The sequence below is a fragment of the Pelobates fuscus genome, chromosome 8, assembly GCF_036172605.1.
Source record: "Pelobates fuscus isolate aPelFus1 chromosome 8, aPelFus1.pri, whole genome shotgun sequence".
NCBI classification, from domain to species: domain Eukaryota; kingdom Metazoa; phylum Chordata; class Amphibia; order Anura; family Pelobatidae; genus Pelobates; species Pelobates fuscus.
The window spans coordinates 44,774,138-44,795,044 of NC_086324.1; positions in this window are offsets into that span (position 1 = coordinate 44,774,138).

A 20,907-nucleotide genomic window follows, 5' to 3' on the forward strand; every position below is an offset into this window, starting at 1 on the left:
CTAATCCACTGACACTACCTGAGCCCTACTACCTCTTGGACTAGATACCACAGAAGACGCCCAACAGGACACATAGTCCACAAAATCATACATCTCCTGCCCCCCCCGCCACCCCCATGGTTAGGGGTCTCTTACCTCAATGCAGAGGCAGAGCAACACACCCCAGCACTGCCCAAAGCCCTGCCACACCAGAACCTATCATAACGCCCATGCATCCGTCTTACTACACTCACAGCAGAATAGATACAAGCATGGGAGCCTAAAAAACACCCACGATGCCCCTCCTGAGAGCATACGACTACCCAGACACACCGCTGACACAAGCCATTGTAGGGCCTTTAAACTACCACGCCTACCCAGCATGTACGTCACACCACACCCAGCTAGTCCCACGGTAGACTGCAACGTATCACACAGACTACATGACCGAATACCACACACAGCTAGACCAACTTCACTGTGACTAACTTATCATTCTAAACATGTTATATCTAAGCTTGTTACCACTGAAATGGCAGCACATGCTTGTTTGAAAAGATATGCACAACAAAATAAAGAATGTAAAAAAAAATTAAAAAATTATCATATTTACTAATACATTGTACTGAATTGAAAACCAAATTGTAAAACCTAACTGTGCATTTATCCAAGATAAAGAATTTTACCTGGTCAAATTTTTCCCCACAATCTTGCAATTCATTTTTAATTAAATTCAATTAATTGTACTGATTGTGTTTTCAAATAGTAGATTGTATTGACAGAATAATCTGTAATTAGTATATAACTATAACAAGGGTGGATGAAGACAAATGGGGAAATGTTAGAGAGAAGTTGATTATTATGACACTTCTTCGTAGGCTTTCTTAAATCGGGGAAAGCCCAAATATCTGTGAAAGAGAATTCCATAATAATGGCGCAGCCCTAGAGAAGCCTTGATTCCGGGAATTGGCAGTATGTGCGTTTGAACCAATGAGGGATGTAATCATTGTTTAGTGCTTTGCATGTAAAGACTATGGTTTTGAATTGAACCTGGGAATGTTTTGGGTGGGAGGTTGTGTTGACGAGTATAGCAGAAGGATTCATTAAGGATTGTAATGCAGTAGCCTGAAGTTGAGTAAGACCATTGAGGAGTGAGTTGCATTAGTGAAGACTGGAGATGATAAGAGCTTGTATAAGCATTTTGGATGTCAAGAAAGTTAGGAAAGAATGGATATGAGCTATATTTTAAAGTTGGGCTGATACACTATTGACCTGAAAACACTACAGTGGAGAATGAGTTCTTGAAGGAGGAAAGATAAAAGGTTCTACTTTTAAGAGATTACATTTTGGAAATTAAGGATCCAGACAATTAGAGATGGAGGAGAGACAGCTGGTGACACAAATAAGGAGGGAGGACTGATAAAAACTATAATTACTAAAGTGGTATAAAGATCAAAACTTTGATCAAGGTCATTGAGGTAATGCAAATTGCTAACAGAATTGGGTCTGGAATGGAGAATTTAGGAACACCATGAAAAAAGAGGTAGTGAAGAGGATGATGTACCAGAATGAGAGACACTATAAGAGAGTTGTGAAAGGTAAGTTGAATGAGACAGTTCTGGTGTTATTTTCTTGGGTTCAGGTCACATAGTACTTTCAGCGTTCTTTACGTGGCTCGATAAGCAATACTGTCTTGGCAATCTGTCCTCCCATACTTTTTCATGCGTTATGATTGCTGAGCCACACAAGCTATTACCAATGGAATTAGATGTTAAAAAGAATGGTTTGAATGTCTGCTTTGGAAAATAAAAATTGGCTTGCATACTTTTTGGGAATTTATTTATTTTTTGCTCTACTTTATGATAAGCTATTTAAGGTCAACTATTTTGAAAGGGATAATTTGTCATAAAAACATTTGTTGGGCTATTTTATTATGTGTTTTTTTTCACCGCTGTGAAATATTTTCTTGACCACTACAGTTTGAAAAGGATTACAGTAAAGAAGTAGTGGCCTTTGGGCTTGGCAACCCAAGGACCTGCCGGTGGCTTAAGACAATGACATTACCCAAGTTAAATGTGAGTTTATGACGGCTTTTGCTCCCTCAGGCTTGCAGCTGGTGAGTAAATTATAATGTGGCTGGAATGTTAAGTGAGTACATTGCTTAATGAATCTGTGGTCAGTTCACTTTCCCAAATTACTACTGTTTATCTCATCATTTGGGCGTAGTGTTGTGGCGTTGTGGCTGTATATGGCATGACCATAAGCAGTAGAAGTCTAGTTGAAATTCTAAGGAATTTATGCTTCCACTCATAGAAATTATATGATGATTATTATTATTTTTAAACCCCAGTAACGTCATGGAAACTGGCATAGAAGTAGCATCATCATACAGGTGGTGGTCCAGCTCGAGCATAGTTTCATGACAAATAACTCTACTGTGTTTATTGCATTATAGTTCTGTAACTGAATGGGATATTCTGGGAAATGTATTTATGATTACAAGATGAAATATACTATGATCATGAATTTTATGATATAACCATCATGTTATAATTTTTTTGCAAATAGCTGTTCTTTTGTTTTCACATAATTAATATACATCCAATGTGCACTAGGTATACAGTGCACATATTGAAAACGCCAATGGTGTCACGGCAAAAACGTAAAAATTCGGACTGATACAGTGCTGCCTATGTAAATAATATAGATGCTCGAAAAATAGACGGTTTAAATCACAACACGTGTTAGCTGTCATCAAAGACGATGAACAGGGCTGGTCCTGTTGGTCATGTTTACAATTAGAAAATATTTGAACAAAAAGAATTGTGAATAAAGTAAAAAAACGCCATGCATTCATGTTTATACTATGATATACATTGATCTATATCTGTTGGGAAAAACATAGCTGTGGATGAACTGCAGCTCAGGTATATTTAACATATTGTTTAAGAGGATGTAAAAGCACTGCCCTACATCATATGTGCTCCATAGCTCTGCCTCATTCGATTTATCTTGCAGCCAGACTGCATTTAGAATTCCTGGTCGTCAGCTCGTGGGCTTTGTAGGAGAAGGACAGCTCTTGGTTTGTTTGCGGATGTATATCACTGCATCATTGCCCTTTGGTTCTACAGAGCGTGCTCTAGCTATTAATAACAGGATTTTTCTTTTTTCTTTGTCTGGCAAATGGCACCTACACAGTGTTTCAGAAACACCTATGCTTTTTAGTGAGGTGCTCGTGGCAAATTACACATAGAGATAACGTATTTCCTTTGCTTGCTCTTTTAATCTTTGCATAGCTGGGTTGTAGCAAAATGTTGCAGTGACTATGATTTAATGGCATTATTCCCCACAAAATAGTCAACTAAAGTAATTATTTTAATGAAAACTGATTACGGTAACCTTTTTTAGTGGCGCACCTAACAATTCTGGTCTGTTACCGAATGCCGATGATGAATGACAAGAAGATGTTGATTCATTAAGGCTTGTGATAGTTTTTAATTGAAATATAATAATTGGGGTTTATTTGCTAATTAGTGAGTTGTGGTGACTTGATGATTGATCTATAAAATTAAAACCGGTGAGAAGCAATCTGAGCTATTGTGTCCCACATTTTTAACCTGGTGGTCAGTTTTCCACAACACATATTGGGATGGATTCAATAATCAATAATTGTTGAGAATTAAAAAAATTAAACCAAAATATCTTGACTAGAAAATATTTTTGTTGGGCATTAAATTTGCAATTCCACTGACAATTATCTGTCATTTCAGTTTAGTGAAATAATTTGTAGTGTTGTTAATACGTTTTAGCATATTTTGGAGACAGAGATAAGCTGGCAATTTTTCATGCACACTTTTGAGTAAAAAATTTAGATTTTGAACTTTACTTTATAAACTGGGTTATTCAAGAACAAGGGGTTACAAAAAAATCCTTCTTGACTTCACAATGACAATCAGATTTCTCCTTGGACCAACATGCATATGAATTATATCCTTGAATATACTGTTTTTTTTTATTTTATTAAAAAACTAAACTAAACTAAACTAAACATTTAGGACCTTTGAAAATATCAACATAATCCAGATAACCCTTTTAAAAAGAGAATTTCACATCTTTATTGTTTTTGCTATAAAGAACCCATTTGCGTATAAGATACTTTTTACAATTCTTACATATGATAAAATGGATCAAATTTGTATTAAGCTTTTATTTTTTGTAACAAGCCCGCTTTACAGAAGACCTGTTCCATGTGTAGGCAATTAACATGCGATGTCCATCTTATATAAAAATCCAGTTCCGATGTATAATACTGTATGTGCCCTAGGAGATAATAATAATACTATTGATAATAATAGTAACAACATTTTACTCAAGAATTTTAATAACATTTTACCCATGAATTTTTCTTGACTTCATGCTGTGCTTATACAATTCTAAATATGGCAATACAAACCTTGGTCTATTTTTCATCTTGGTTTGCATTGTGGTTTTAAAGGACACAATCTGATTTAAACCCTCGAATTTATATTAGAATGTTATATGTTAGACATTTGTTTTACCAATTGTTCTAGAAACAGTTTCTTGGATGAAGAAACAATTGTGTGTGCCAGAGTAAATTAGAATGCTTTGTCTATATGAATTATGGCATTGGAGAGGAAGAAAGGGATACCTATGAATACACCAGAGATGCAGCTAAGTGGATTTCATTAGCTGGTGTGCTACAGGGCTTCCCTACAAGTTGAAATATGAAGCTGGGCTTTCTTCTTTCATTCCCAGGAGGTACAAAAGGTGTATCAGACTCTAAGAATGACCTGTATAAAGATTTATAGTTCACATCCTTTGGAGTTCTGATGAGTTATTTATTATACTGATGGGTGGTCCTTAGCATATCTTATTTCAAGAAATTGTCTTCGTTGTCATCACTTTTCTAATGGTGCATGCAGATCGTGATAGGTAAAAGTAACGTGTAAACATCAGGTTAGTTTTTATTTGGAACTATTGAAATATATTAAATGAAATGCCATTGTGTAATTTGATCCAACATGAAACAGATTTGAACTTATAAATGGCTGATGCTATAAACCCTGTAGCTATTCACACCTGGATCTCCGGGTTTAGTTTCAAGAGGCTTTAGGTATGATGACTAAATATTGTGCCTTTGAGATAATGCCTTTGAGATAATGTTACTTGGCACACTGGACATTTTTATACACTTATACTTTGCACCAATACTACTGTTCTTGGATAGCACTGACAACAAGAGACACAGTGAGATGGAAAGACTCATATGAAGTACCCGTGCTAACAAATCCAGTACGAGATGGAGAGGTACTGTACTGAAAAGAAAAATGGCAGCTCAGTATTTAAATAAAGGAAACTTTTTGCAGACTCAGGTTGCTTAGAGGGAAAGAGGGTGAATAACGGGTGTAAAAGGGGTGCTGAGATGGGGAAACAATGCTGCAAAGTGAGCGAGTGGTGGCTGAGATAACAAAAAGATGATATAATACATGGAAGTGGGATAAAGGGATCTTGGGGGAGTGTAGGATGGATATACAAGCAGAAACTTGCCCAAGACCCCATTTACATTAGAGATTGTTCTGTTATCAGATACATACATACCACTCAGTGCTACTGGCTGTTACAATGTATTTACACAGATATTATAACTTAGAAGAAAAAAGGAGCCTTTCAAATGCCACGTTATAGCTGTAAAAGTAAAAACACATAGCTCTATTAATCTTCATTAAAGGGTGATAATGAACCCAATACTTTTGTTCAGTCCTCTGAGTAACTTAAAATGCAACCTTTATGTTCAAAACATTTCCATTCTCTGCAGTCAAAACAACCAGTTTACCTTCTTGATCACAATCACAATCTGAAATATTCCTGATGAGAACATTATTCTTTTGTAAAAGATCATTTACTTTTCATGCGGACACAGCTATTCTATAGAAGGTGTACTAAAAAACGCAAAACTGCTTCACTATAAATTTTACCAATTTACAACAAAGAGATTATATTTTAAAGGAACACTATAATTACCATGGCAAGCACAGTGCAAAGGTTCAGCCTTTTTGGTTTGAGCAGAGCTCAGCACAAGAGAAGAAGCAAATTTTAAGGATTCCGACTTTAAATTTAATGTTGTCCATATTGTCCTCTTTCAGGAATTGAAAATGGCAGTACAAGAAGATTCCAGCCGAAAACATCAAAAAGAATTAAAACAAATAAAACAAATAATTAGCGTGAATCCTCTTCAACTAAAATGCATTTTGCCTGTGGCTTCCTTAGTTGATCATCATCCAACTGAGGATGCCACAGGTGAAACTGCCATTTTGAGTTTCTGAAAGACAGGGCGATTTTAATTTGGGATCCTTAGGCTGTGAACAGGTTTTTCATCCAGGCATCTTATGTTTTAAAGAAAGTAAAATTCAGCACAATTGGCTTCTTTCTCAATTTATTACCTTGAGGTGCTGCCAGATAAAGAAGAATAGAGCCAATATTGAGAGATCTTTATGTAAGTTGGATCGTTTACCACACATCTGATTCATACCACATTTACAAGCAATGTTACACAATTGTATTAATGACACGGAGGCTCCTATTATGCAATCTCTTTCTTTATTTTCCCTCTGTCATGTTACATGATACTGTTTTATTATAATGTACTGTTTCTTTAATGTTCATCTTAAGTTTGTCTCTTGGGCCACTCCATAGTTTGCATGCTGCTTCAGATACTCCCCTCCCCCTCTCCTTTTCTAGTGTATTCTATGCTGTACATCTATATGTGACTTGTGATATCTCTCCTACCTGTATGGAAGAATCGTTCTTTTACCTGTTGTGACTGCACATTCTACAGATCATACAACGAATAAACATCGTCAGATCTTCTTACATGTGAGTTGTGACTGAGTAAACTATCTGGGAAGGTGATTTGGTATGGATAATCTCATCAGGGCAATGAGCGCCATGTGCTCCTGAAAAACCACATTCATAGCCTTTGCAGCCGTCCCAGAATACCCTCAGCAGAAAAATGAGAGAAAAAATATTTGAACTCAAATAAATGTATACACATAACAAAAAATACATAGAAACAGGGCAGATACTCATGAAGTAGTTCAGGCTATAAAAGGCATATTCCCAAGGATCTCTTCCTCTTTCTTTGCTGCTCCCTCAGAACAGCTAAGTACTATCTATGTATTTCTGCTCATTGTCTCATATTGGGCATTTATTTAGATGTGTACACGATTTACTGTGTGTGGTTCTCCTTCCCTGGGGTGCACCCTCCCTCCTGCATATTCTTTCCCCTGTGAGGCTAAGCCGCGGATCTCCAGACCTCTGTGGACCCAGCTCAGTCGTTTGACATTCCCTATATCCCCCTCCTTTTCTCCTTGCGCGGCGGGCCGCTGCTCGTGACCTGTCAGTTCATTGGGAGTGTTACTCTTCTAGCTGTGCAGCGGTCGGATTGGGTGTTCATTGCCGCTGCACAGCCTGGTCTGGCCACTCGAGCGAGCCCTACTGTGGTGTCTCCCTCGCTGACGGCTCCCTCTGTTTCCCTGGTGCACTCCACGGTGTCTATATAGATTCAGGTTATGTTATATTTTTCTTTTTCTGGGCTATCATTACCTGTTTTATCTAAGCTGTAGAGTCCTTTGTGTGCATATATACTCCAGCTGTCATGGGTTACACTTATTGGGTCCATATCACCTCTAGTACAGGGTTACAGATTGGCTGGTGCCCATGGGTCTAAGGGTGTTACAACGCACTGCCATTTTTGCCTGACTGTGCAATTTGATATACGCCTGTGTGCATTTATTCATACTGCAAGTATGCAGACTTGTGGGGACGGGGCTGATGGACCTTTGTTCACCCCTACCACTCCTCCCCTACTATCCCACTGAATGAGGGATTTATGCCTTCAGAAGAATTCCAGGCCCTTCTGGATTCCACTATGGCAGGCTCCATTCAGTGGGCTCTGGCATCAGCCATGGGGGCTATGTCCTCCTCCATATCGCAGATTCTAGCTCGGGCTTATTGCAGACTTTAGCTCTAGACTAGGCACATCTCGCCTCACTCTCAGACTCAGGTCAGACCTGCAGACCTGCAGAGATTGACCCGCATGTGGTGGTCCCCACTGCGCAAAAGAGCCACTGGCCGGGCAAAATCGGCCAGGAAACGGGTGAGTGCCTGGGATGATGGGTCGGATAGCGACCAGAGTGATTAATCAGGGTCGGAGGACCCCGATTACGCTTCCTACGAGGAGGTTGACTCTGATATAGAAGAGTCACGGGACGTGTCACCATTCCTGGGCGGTGCCCTAGTGTCTCAGGGAGCTGGCGCTCTGTCAGCGGGTGGATGTGGATCTACGGTATCCGCAGGGTACTCCCCTGCTCGATCTGGATGATTTGTCACACCCACTTTCGGAGGAGTTGGAGCCTTCCTAGCACATCACCAAATATTTGGCGCTTTGCATGCGCTCACCCCTTTCCAAAGACCTTGTTCGTCTCGCAGTTCCATAGGAAGCTCATCGGGACAACACACTTATGGTGAGTAATATAAATCTCCATTCTTCCCTCTTGGGCATAGGGGGCAGGTTGGCACTCTTTATACAAGCATGAGATTTACTGACTTCAGATGCATGGGTTCTACAAACGGTCAAGGGATTTCGCTTAGACCTGATTTCCCCACCCTTTCAGGTTCATTCCCCTTGAGAACCGTCCTTGCCCAGGGCACAATCAGAATTGATCTTTACAGAGATATTGGACTTATTTGTAAAAAATGCAATTCAAAAGGTTCCATACGAATCCAAAGGATTCACAAGTATTCCTTTCCTGGTACCCAAGAAAGGCGGTGGAGTATGCCCTGAACGTCTTTCTCAGGTATCAACACTTCAAAATGGAGGGCATTCACTGTCTCTGGGTCCTCCTCCTGCCATCGGACTGAATGGCCAAACTAGATTGGAAAGATGCCTCTCTGATTGTACCCATAGCGGAAGACCACAGAGACCTGCTTCATTTTACCTGGCATGGAAAGAGGTGGAGATTTACATGTGTGCCATTTGGGCTTTCTTCAGCTCCTTGGTGATTCATCAAACTAATAAAGCCAGTAGTGTCCTTTCTCCGGGAGAGAGGAGTTTGTTTGCTTATACATCCTCATCATGTCTATATCGTCCGATCGACTTTGATCCCACGTAAGATGGATGATTCAACTACTACAGAATCTGGGTTTTCTCATTGATTGGGAGAAATCCATCCTGATTCCGACACAGACAATAGAATTCCTGGGATTCGAGGTGGACTCAATAAAATAGTTCCTTGTCCCTCCCAGATACAAAAAGTTAGTGAGAGTGATAGGCCTACTCGCCTCCTCCATCCAGGTAATATTTCCAGGACCACTTCACTACCGGGCACTTCAACGTCTGAAAGGATCTTATCTGAGGTCAGGCCATTTCTATGAGTTGCGCCTCATCCTGGACGAGGAATCTCGGAAACAATTAAAATGGTGGCTTCTACATATGGAGGCATGGAATGGACGAGCGATATTTGAATCCGCACCCGATGTGGTAATAGAATCAGACGCCAACTTACACGGCTGGGGAGAGCGTTGCGGGAATATCTCCAACGGAGGCAGATGGTTGGTAGAGGAAACATCAGGCCAAATCAAGGAGCTGGAATTGTTGGCAGGATCATTTGCGATTTGCAGCCTCACACCCAACCAGGCAAAGTGCTGCATACTACTCAGGATGGACAATGTTTCAGCGGTGAGGTACATCAATCACCTAGGGTGAACAAACTCAAAACAAAGTTGTTAGCAAACTTGGCGAAGGACTTTTGGCAATTCTGCCGTCACAAGACCATGTCAGTCATTGCCAAGCACATTCCAGGATTGGACAACTCACAGACGGACTGCAATTCCAGGTACTTTCGAGATGCCGGGGATTGGCACTTACACAACTTGATTTTCCAGAAGATCTAAGAGGCGCAACTCATAGAGATGAGGCGCAACTCATAGAAATTGTGGGGACCTCTGGACATCAACCTGTTTGCATCCAGACTATATTATCAACTACCCCACTGGATCCGACCGCCTTGACTATGGATGCATTCCTTCAGAATTGGCCACCCACACTTCACTACTCATTTCCCCCCTTCAATCTGATATCTCGAACCCTGGCTTATCTATTCAGACACCAATGCTCTCTAGCAATTGTTACTGTGGAAGTCTCAGCCCTGGTTTCCCCGGCTCCTAGAGATGTACCCTTACCTTGTGTCACTCTACCCCACTCCCTCTAGCAAGCTCATTAAGCAGGGCTCTCAAACCCTCTGTTCCTATGCATTTAATTTGTCTGGTTACAATTACGTGTTTTGTTAGTCCACCCATTGTATGGTGCTGCAGAATATGTTCGCGCTTTATAAATAATAATAATATACTTATAGGATAAAAAGGATATTCTTAAAATCGGTTCATCCCTATTCACTCCTCGATCACACACTGCAGGACACTCATGCAGAAACAATCACTGTCCCAGAGTATTTAGCCATTTTGAAGAATTGTGATAGACCCAACTAAAGAAATCATCATTGAAAATGAGCACTATATAAAAACTGATAATCATTGTGATGGATCCAACAGAAGAAATCATCATTGGATATGAGCACTGTAAAAAACTGATTATTAAAATAAATACATACCCTCTGTCAAGATAGTTAAGGCATTTCAACAGAAAATACACCTCAATGTAAATCTAGAAGCCAAGGTTAGGAGAAAGATGAAGATTTGCTTAGAAAAGGTGTTCACAAAAGGTGATGTGATCACAGGAAAACAATCCATCTAGCTGTGCAGATCACACATACATTGATGTATGTGGGTTCTAGCAATTAGATTGGGCATAGCAAATACTTGAAATGTTTGAAGAGAGATTTGTTATCTCCCCAATCTCAGACAGGATAGTGTGTGTGTTTCATCTTCCCAGTCATTTCTAAGGTCATGTTCTATACTGTGCTTAAGACAAATGTTATCTGTGAATACATACCTTGTAATTGATTGATGTGTATGTGATGAGAACATTTTGCTGTCCTGCACACAATTAGTTGGGATGATCTCTTATAGTCCACATATTCTGTGTGTGAATGGGAACAGCAGTGGCGAGAAAAAAAATGCAGAGCATCGCAATCGCTGTTCCTATGAGTGAGTATGAGTGTGAGATGAGGCCTGAAGAACAGAGATGGAGATAGAAAAGGTATATGAAGGTATTTACAGCCAGAAGGAGAGGAGAGGGGACAGGTAGAGTAGCAATGTGTTGAAAAGTTTGGCAACCAAATTCTATCACCCAAAATAGTAATAACTGTGTACATGAAATATCGGTCAGAAACATTAAATGACAATGATAAAAACTGCATGCACAGAAAATGACAGTGGCAAACTACAGGTATATTTGGAAACAATTCTATAGTAACACGTGCGAATATAGTAGCAATGTAAGAATAAATGAGGTGAAGTGTCTTCCAAGCTTCAGTCGATACCTTGGCGTTGTGGGAGTTACTGCAGGATGTTAATGCAGAGCATCACAATCGCTGTTCCTATGAGTGAGAATGAGTGTCAGAGGAGGCCTTGGCGTTGTAGGAGTTACTGCAGGATGTTAATGCAGTATTGGATACTTCCCAGAAATTTTCAAAGATACTTGGAAATCTACTGATATACCATATATATATATGTGTGTGTTAACGTAAATATTACAACAACAACAACAACAAAGTTATAATGATATTTGCTACAAACTAAAGGTCATGTCACAACTTGTTTAAAAAAAATGGGAAAACATGGGAAAACAAATACATATAACATAGAGAAATATAACATCAAACATCAAAGAACAAAATTTTTATTGAAACAACTCTATATAAATGTAATTTGTGTTGGGTCCCATTCCGGTTACCAAAATGACCTAGGAAACCTTAAAAACTCATTGCATTTTTAAGAAGAAAGGGCCACATTATGCCACCCCTTGTACAATAACAAAATATTAAGCCTAAAAATTTTTTACAGAACCCTGAGAATGGTCAAAAATTATTAAAGGGAAACTCCAGTGCCAGGAAAACAATCCGTTTTCCTGGCACTGGAGGGTCCCTCTCCCTCCCACCCCCCAATCCCCAGTTGCTGAAGGGGTGAAAACCCCTTCAGTCACTTACCTCAGGCAGCGACATGTCCCACGTCGCTGCCTGCTCCTCCCCCGCCGCTCCACCTTCTTCCTCCGTCGGCCGGTGGGCGAGACTGATCCCGCCCACCGGCCGAGGAGACCTAATGCGCATGCGCGGCAATGAATTTCAATGCTTCCCTATGGGGAATAGAGCGACGCTGGAGGTCCTCACACAGCGTGAGGACGTCCAGCGACGCTCTAGCACAGATAATCTGTGCTATGATGCAGGAAGTGACCTCTGGTGGCTGTCTAGTAGACAGCCACTTGGGGAGGACGTAACCCTGCAAGGTAATTATTGCAGTTTATAAAAAACTGCAATAATTACACTTGCAGGGTTAAGGGTAGTGGGAGTTGGCACCCAGACCACTCCAATGAGCAGAAGTGGTCTGGGTGCCTGGAGTGTCCCTTTAAGATGGTGCCTTTTTACAGCAAGTGGCCTATGCTGATAAAACGTTGATCATGATTGTATTTAATAAAAACAAGTTCAGTCCAGTTTAGCATGTCTAAAAGGTGAACTTTTTTTTTATTATAGAAAAGCGATACAAGTGACTGAATTTATGTTTGTTGATAAATTCCACTGTCACTGGTGCATGTAATTAAGTAAATGAATAATGTTCATTAAGAGTACTGACATGCATTGCAATTAGGAAACCGACGGCAAGTTTATTTAGATGAAAAAGTTCTTTATGAAAAAAAAAAAAAACACATTTGATCTGATTTGCAGTAAGATTTAAGTGATAATTACTTACTATAAGCTATTTGGGGGCACCAGTATGTTTGTTAACTTTGTATGACAAAGCATAAACAAACCAATTAAAAATAACTAGAACTTAAATAACTGTGTATTTATTGCATTCATTCACTCTACAGTGAATTATTATCATATTGAAAAATATAGCAGAGTTGGTGGGCCAAGATGATATATTTAGGGCAATTTAACATGTAATATTTTAATTCATATTTAACGACACATTGTGGTATACCCACTAAATAATTGTATTGATGTGAAAATAAATTTCATTTGCATTTAGAAAACTATCTGCCCTAAAAAAGTGTAAACTTGTTTGATATAAGTGGGAAATCTGTGAAATCATCAGGATGTTTCTAAATTAATTGTATACTGTCACAACTAGTGATGCTCCCCCCTTCTACACAGCTTATTCATTACTTTTGGGAAGTCTAGCAAGGAACAATCAAAAAAAATCTTCTTAAAATATGTACTTTTTTTTTTCCAATGCAAATATTCGTGAAATATGTTTTTTTGGTTTTGTGTTTCAAGTCCTAGTTATTTAAAATATTTTAGTTAAAAGGATGGAATTTAATCTTTGCAGTATGTCTTCATTGCTTATTATGGAATACCCCACAGAGCTAATAAAAAAAAATATATATATATATATAATTTTTTAAATTACTGTTAAGTAGATATACCTCTAATGTATACATGCATGCATTTTTCATGAATGTATTAACTGGCGGTGTATCTTAAAAAAACTTTAGAAAGCTGATCTGATGCAGGGAGAGGCAGGCACACTCGAGTACAGCACACCTACCACATCCGTTAGCTCAGGGGAGCTAACGAAAGCAAGAGGCAAGCCTCCTTTGCTTTTTGATTGACAGCGGGAGGGTGGGGTTCATCTTAATGATGATAGTGCTGATTTCACATAGAAACTTGTACTTGTATAACGTGCCTTTAAAATGAGATACTCATCACCTTTATAGGTGTGAAGTGGCCTTTTAAATCAAGCAATCTGGACAGGTTAAACTGCTTATATAGAGGTCCTGTGGTTAAGTCTTCAGATATCAAATTCAGCTATTACCGGCATTATGTCTATCTAGAAACACTGTAGATGTTTGCATTCTGTCTCATGTAAAAAACACCTCCAGAGAATCCTGTCAACATTTGCATTCTTAGAGAAGAGTCACACCTCTCAGGACACTTGCGAATTGTATCTTTAGAATTTACAGTGTTGCGTTTCACTATTCCGTATGTAGAAAAATACAGATAAAAAAAATCTCGACTTCCATGTGTTTGTCTTCTGTAATCATTCTGGATATATCTAGAAAATTTACATTTGACAACCGTTATATCTCAGTAGCCACCTACATTAAGAGCAATATATCTCTTGAGCTGGTTAAAAAAAAAAAAAAAAGCTGAAACAACAAATTCATCTGGAGGTGTTAATAAGAAACAGAAGCATTAATTTATGATATTTTTGATGACTTGCAGAAATATTGTACGAACCTCTCTGTTTATCTGATATCATTTTAAGGATACAAAAAAAGGCCTGTGTCAGCAAACTGTTGCATCGTTATTTATGTATCTACACAAGATTTTTTACTTTTAACATCGTTACCATTGGTAAAAGGATTTCTCGAGGAAAATTATAAATCTGGCCTAGAAGTGCTATTTATTAGTGAAAGCTATTATAGCATTCCATCAAACTCACCTTTCACAACTTTAATTTTATTATTATATTTACTATATTAGTAAAAATATTATCCTATAGAGAGGAACGAATTTTCAAGGAAAAGTGCTAGAAAGGATACTGGAGTGTTAAAGACAGACACAAAAGTGGAGCATGCGGGATACAAAGAGACACAAGGGGATGTGGGTAAAGAGAGACACACAATGGGGATGAGGGAACTATTGAGATTCATAAGCAGGTTTTGTAAGATATAGAGAGACACATAAAAGGGTGAGTAGGCTTGCAAAATAATAATATTTTCTGGGAGGGTACTTACCGAATATTTCGCCATAATCGCCAAATACCATAGGGACTGGTCCCTTTCATCTACAATATTGATTGGGACACAATCAAAGAAACACATTAGAGGGTTGTTGGAAATGAATATAAAACTCATATATCACATTAACAATCATTGTGCAAAAAGTTTAGAATATTACGGTTGGAATTTGCAAAACTGGTGAGAAACAAGGGTAAGGATCAAACAAATGTAAAATCACAATATTTTGAAATGTACACAAACAAAAGAACCCCGACAATCCTTAACAACATGCTTGTACAGTGCAATTTGAATGTACCTACTATGCAATGACCTCCAAGAACATTTCTCTGTTAAATGACTTGTGTAAGGACACAAGATGCTGACTGAGCATCTTTTTAAACTAGATTCAAGGGCAGCTATGTCTCAAAAATAATGCGGTTCGATAGATTAAAATTAAAAATCACTATATATTATTGGTTATGCAAGATAAATATTGTTCATTTTCAGAATAATTGATTTATGCAGAGGCTGGATTTACATGTTACTATGCACAGACAATAGTGTTATGCCTAAATGCCCATAAATTAGACTTGTAAAATAATGAAAAATGTGCATTGAACAGATCTGGGAAATAGGTAGACCTTTAACTAAATTAAAATGAAGAATGAGTTGGGTGGAGCCAGTCTTAGGTTATGTCAACATGATCTTGCATCATCCATAAAAATGAATGTGTAGAAAAGTCATATTAAATATACAAAATATACAAAAAAAAATTTTCCTCACCCTCCTTCTTCAATTGTAATTCGAAGGGCGTGATATATCTCATCACCTGCCAATGCCAGGCGATGTACGTGGGAAAAACCTTCAGACCATTTAAGAAACGCATCTTAGAACACATAAACTCAGTTAAAACAACTAGAAACATAGAAACATCTGTCTCCAGGCATGTAAAAACAGTTCACAATGGAGACATCAATGCCCTCAAATTCCAAGGCATAGAATTAATCAAACAGGACCAGAGGAAAGGCAATTGGGACCAACGTCTAAAAAGACGAGAATGTTATTGGATCTATCGCCTAAAAACTCTGTCTCCTAAAGGTCTTAATGAGGGCTTTTCATACTCCCCCTTTATCTAGAAGTCTCTTCAGACAAATACTTATTTATCTTGTATATTTGTAAATAGCCTATTTCATCTATCTTATTATAATTTTTATTTATTATAATATATATATATTTTTTGATCAATTCACGGGATTTTTGGTTAATATTTTTTTCATACACCACTGTATTATGATTTGAACTGTGGGACATTATCTTGTCCCTTATTTACCGTCCATCCCCTCCCCTTTTGCCTCCCTCCCCATCTTATCAATACCATTCTATATTATGGTTCCTTTTTTAATGCATTATGGATCCTTCACTGACGAACTAAGGGAGATTCCCCCTATAAATCATCATTTTCACATCCCAGTGACTGCTCTATATACACCATTTATAAGATTATGAAAGGACACTCCATAATCTAAAAACATACATAATTAATTGTATTATATGGTATGTCTCCATCTTCCATACAACACATTTAGGATGCAGTGATGATATTGTATTCTTGGGGGATAACTGCTGATCGCCATATATTCGAATGGTTTACCAGTAAGAATCAAACTTGAATTAGATTAATCTTCCAATCGGTAATGCACTAGTGCACCGATATCATTAAGCTATCCCCACTGAGCGAGGGATGTGTGCCAATCAATTGACGTAGCAGCCGATGAGTCCTCACCCACATTATGCTCACGTCAATTTCACGTCACTGATGACGAATACACTACCTTCTTTGTGATTGGCCACTATACATTTAAATACCGGGGGGGTTCTGGCGGCAACTTTCACCCCTGACGAAGGAGTTTTCAGACTCCGAAACGCGCGTCGGGTTAAGACGGGGGGTATTCCCACTCACTGCACTTTGCCTCTCACCGTGCACCACTCAATATGCACCAAGGGAAACCCCTCTTTGCACATTTTTTTCGTTATGTTTGATTTCTGTTAACTTTTCCTTTTGATCATTTATTTTTTGTTTGGAGTCCGATACCACGGATAGGAACAGTATCTAGTTTAGCCATTTAGCGTTAGAACACCCACGAAGGTGTTTATTAGCAGAAGCTAAGGGAATTGAAGCAGTTTAGCGATTGACTTGTGTTACTAAAGAGAGACTTTCTCTCGCTATACCTTATTACTATCACTGCCTGTGTTTGTCAGTAGACATCTTCCCTCTAACTCTACTAATGTGCATTAGTATTGGTCAAACGGTTTTTCTCTTTCTTCTTCTCCCTATTGATAATTGTGCCTCTCATTATTTACATGTATAGACTGCACGACTTATATATTTCTAAGGGACTACATTAGAAGTAAAGGGAATCCCAGCAGTCTAGCGATCTAATTGTGTTATTTTAAGAGAATTTTCTCTGTATAATTTACCTTCATCGCTACCTGTGTTTGTCAGTAGACATTTTCTTTCTTTTTCTTACTACTGTGCATCAGTATTGGCTAAACTTTTTTTCTCTTTTCCCTCCCTATTGAATATTGTGCCTCTCATTGCCACATGCATAGACTGCACGAGTTTATATCTCTAAGGGACAATACTGTCTAGGGGTTTACTGTCGCATATTTCCCTGGGAATAGCAATCTGAACCAATTATTCATTTGCATTCCAGGGATCATTTCTCTAATCATTTATAGGAGATAGAAGTAATTGTGGATACATAGTGACAAGTGTATCTCTCTCTATAAGCAGTTAATAAAGTTTCATTGTAATACTGTTGATTTTGAGATACTTTTCTTGCACTGTATCCACTATTTCTAGTACCATTTATTGCTGGTCTTCCCTATTTTTGTTCCCCTAGTTCGCTCCTATCCACTGGACTCCTAATCTCTAGATAGATTAGGCTTATATCAATACTGATCTGTCATCCTACCAGCTTGCTGGGTAGTCTCTCGTTTTTTCAGGGGGCACTACCACAGCATTCAGTGCGTTTTCTTTATTATATTAAATATACAGTATATTAAATATATGGAACACGGCATAATGTCTGAAATTAAACCTACAACGCCATGTTTTCTAGGTGTTAGGAAAGGTTAGGATCCTTAGCAAATATAAGTTAACATCTAAAAAAGACACAGTGGGAGTGAGAGTATGGCATATTGCCGGAACCTTCCACTTTTCGAGTACAAAATAAATAAAAATCACTGTTTAGTAGATATTCACTCAATGAAAACGTGCATGCATCTAATTATGCATTTTTTCATTGAGGGTATAAATCGAAACACTGGTTGCAAAAGTTGCAGTTCCCTTGTCTGCTGCCTTTGCCAGCTCTCCCCTGTCCAATCACAGACTTACCAATGATGCTCAATGAGAAGTCTTTGCAAGGCAGGTGCTCTAAATAATTGCTGCATCTTGAGTTTAGCTCCACTGCGCTAAGCAACCAGGAAGTGACAGGATCACTGTCTGATTGACAAGCAGGTGGGTGAAACCAGGTTTGCTTATACATGTTTCGCTTTCTACTGAAATCTGCACCATTTGCAAGATGAAAAAAAGAGGGCACACTCTTTACACATTTCTGCAAACTAAGTGATTTAGGGGTCCGGAGTGTGCCTTTAACGCTTAGATTATAAATAGCAAAAAAACAGAACTAAATTAGAAATTACAGGCCAATTCCACGCCAGAAATACAAAAAAAAAAAAAAAAAACTTTGAGGGAAAAATCAAAAAATCAAAATCATGGTGAAATCTGCATTAGGGATTGCAGAAAGACAAAAATCAGGATCAAAATGTAAGCTGAGTCAAAACTCTGGAAAAAGAAAATCCTATAGAACTGCTAAGAGTGCACTTATGGACCTAGAACCACAAAAGAGTGCTAATCCCATGTACTAGTTCAAATGGGATCAGTCCATGACATCCTAACACTATGTCAGCTGTGCATGCACACTTGCATAAACAAATCATGCTTGGACATTGATATGAAAAAGGTATAAAAGCAAACCTGCGTCATTTTAGGAGTGACCAGTATTAGAATGACATGGACGTGTTGTGTGGTACAACTGGCTCAGGAGCATCATTCCTGGTGGGCAAAAACTACCACAACAAAAGGACATAGTCTTAAATAAGAGGGGCAAAGGTTTAAAAATATCATCAGGAAGTATTACTTTACCGAGAGGGTAGTGGATGCATGGAATAGCCTTCCAGCTGAAGTGGCAGAGGTTAACACAGTAAAGGAGTTTAAGCATGCGTGGCATAGGCATAAGGCCAGGGACTAATGAAAGTATTTAGACAATTGGGCAGACTAGATGGGCCGAGTGGTTATTATCTGCCGTCACATTCTATGTTTCTATGTATTCTTATAATAGGCAGGAGAATGAATACCTATGTTATCTAAACATACCAGCAGTTTTTGTGTCCTAAATGCACTTTGACATGTGAGTGTTAAGATAATATCATCTGCCCTCATCTAATGAAATACAATAGCATTAAATGTAGACTATGTTGTAAGAATCTAAAAAACTGATACTACAGTTAAAACGAACTACCAGGCAACTACCTAACTATTTACGCAGAAACAAAGAATATGAGAACTCTGAGATTGGGCAAACATTTAGAAAACTCAATTGCTTCCCTATGGTTTACTCCCACTAAGGTGCACCAAGGTCTCAAAAAAAGAGAAAAGAAGAGAAGAACCTATACCAATTGCATGTCATACCCATTAGTGCTGCCCAGATCTAATATGCTAGCATATGATCATTTCAGCCTTTTTTGGGCCTCGTAAGTGACGTGCAGCTGACATCCATATAGGCAAAGTGGCAATGAAATATTGTGAAAATATCTAATTTGGTTAATGCACCAGCTGTAGAATGTGTTCAAACCACAAGGTTGCATGTTCTGTTCCTAGCAGAGTCAACTTCCCTTCTTTTGATGTTGATAAAAGACATGCCGTTGAGCGTTATAATATTTCTATCTCAGGATATATTTGAAAATGAGAGAAAATATCTCTTTGTAAACGTATATGAGCAGTAGATCCATTTCTGTTTTAAATTCCGCATTGATCAATAATTACAAAAAATAAAAAATAAAGATTTATTTTGTGCCATCTGATTTACACCATTTTCCATTAAAAGCCTATCGGGGAAAGAAAAGCACTTCATGTCAAACTGAACTTTCTTTCGATTAAACTACCTAAATTACTTCAGTGAGTTGTAAGCACAGAAGTGGTTGATGATAAATTGCTTTTGCATACATGCACTTTTCTTGTTGCAACATTATTCTGCTAAAAAATAAATTAGGAGAAAGGTGAACTCTCATAGGAAGAAAAATGGAAGTCCAGAATGCTTCAATTTGTAATGACGTTTTGTAAATGTTGCATACATAGACTGAATAGCCTTTTTAAGTGGGATCTCGGTAGTGTATCTGAAAATAGATTGTCTCTGTAGACCGTTTCTTAATGACTATAGGTAATTGTAATGTTATTTCTTTCCAACACTGTAGTATTAATTGTAAATGATTAAACCAATCTATGAAAAATGCAATTATAATTTTCTTATAATTTATAACCCAAGTGCATTTTTATCAAACAGTTTTTGTTGCCAACCTGGGAAGCCCTGGAGTGTGGAAAAACATACACAGGATTTAGTAAATTTGTATCCAGTGGCTTTAATTGGATTGTATTAGTTTGTGCTAGAACTGTTTTACATCACTTCTTTTGGTAATTGGAGTTTGGAAAATCTGAAAAATGAATCTTCATTTGCAGGTTGTGATATATTTATAAAAAAGGTTAATTCTTTTGGCTACTAGTCTGAATCAGTATTATGCAGATAAAGGACACTCCAGACACCCACACATGTGGATCAATGTGTGCGTTAGGTTGCAGTTAGTTATTCTTGATGCTTTTAAAGTTAACCCATGATGCATTGCATGCGGGATAAACGTTCCAACTTGGAGATTAAGCGTGTTATTCGCTA